Below are 413 nucleotides of genomic sequence, written 5' to 3'. Positions count from 1 at the left end.
CCAGAAATGTCTCAACTGGTCATCCAGAGTCACGTCACGTCACAGCTGATCTTCCAAAGTCACGTCACATCACAACTGATCATCCTGAGTCTCGTCACGACACAGCTGATCGTCAGGAGTCTGGTCATGTCCTGTCTGTTGCACCCAGATCTTCAAGGTCAGTCTTTCGGTATCCCAGTATGGTATCTAGTGTGAGGGATGCACCACTGATGTCTGCACGCACAGCTGGTAACCCTTCTGTTCCTGAACTAATTCCCCTGTCTGAAGCACTTCCCATGATGGGGATCACTTTATGTTGCGTTTGGGCTGCGTACACCACCACAGATCTGCCCGAGGTGGCGACGTCCACTGTGATGTCTCCAGAGGAGGCGGCTGACGCTGCAGAATCTCTTGGGGGAGTGACGCTCGCTTCT

At 53.0% G+C, this 413-nt stretch overlaps 1 protein-coding gene across 1 annotated transcript in view; it reads right to left on the bottom strand.

Moving 5' to 3' along the window:
• The window catches only part of LOC107665910 (ribonuclease inhibitor-like), a 60,770-nt gene that overhangs the window by 7,874 nt on the left and 52,483 nt on the right, over nucleotides 1–413 (bottom strand). The gene's annotated exons all lie outside the window — the stretch shown is intronic.

The sequence above is a fragment of the Sinocyclocheilus anshuiensis genome, unplaced genomic scaffold, assembly GCF_001515605.1.
Source record: "Sinocyclocheilus anshuiensis isolate Anshui unplaced genomic scaffold, SAMN03320099.WGS_v1.1 scaffold1205, whole genome shotgun sequence".
Taxonomy (NCBI): domain Eukaryota; kingdom Metazoa; phylum Chordata; class Actinopteri; order Cypriniformes; family Cyprinidae; genus Sinocyclocheilus; species Sinocyclocheilus anshuiensis.
The sequence above is the reverse complement of the archived record's forward strand: the minus strand, read 5'-3'. Positions and strand labels throughout refer to the sequence as shown.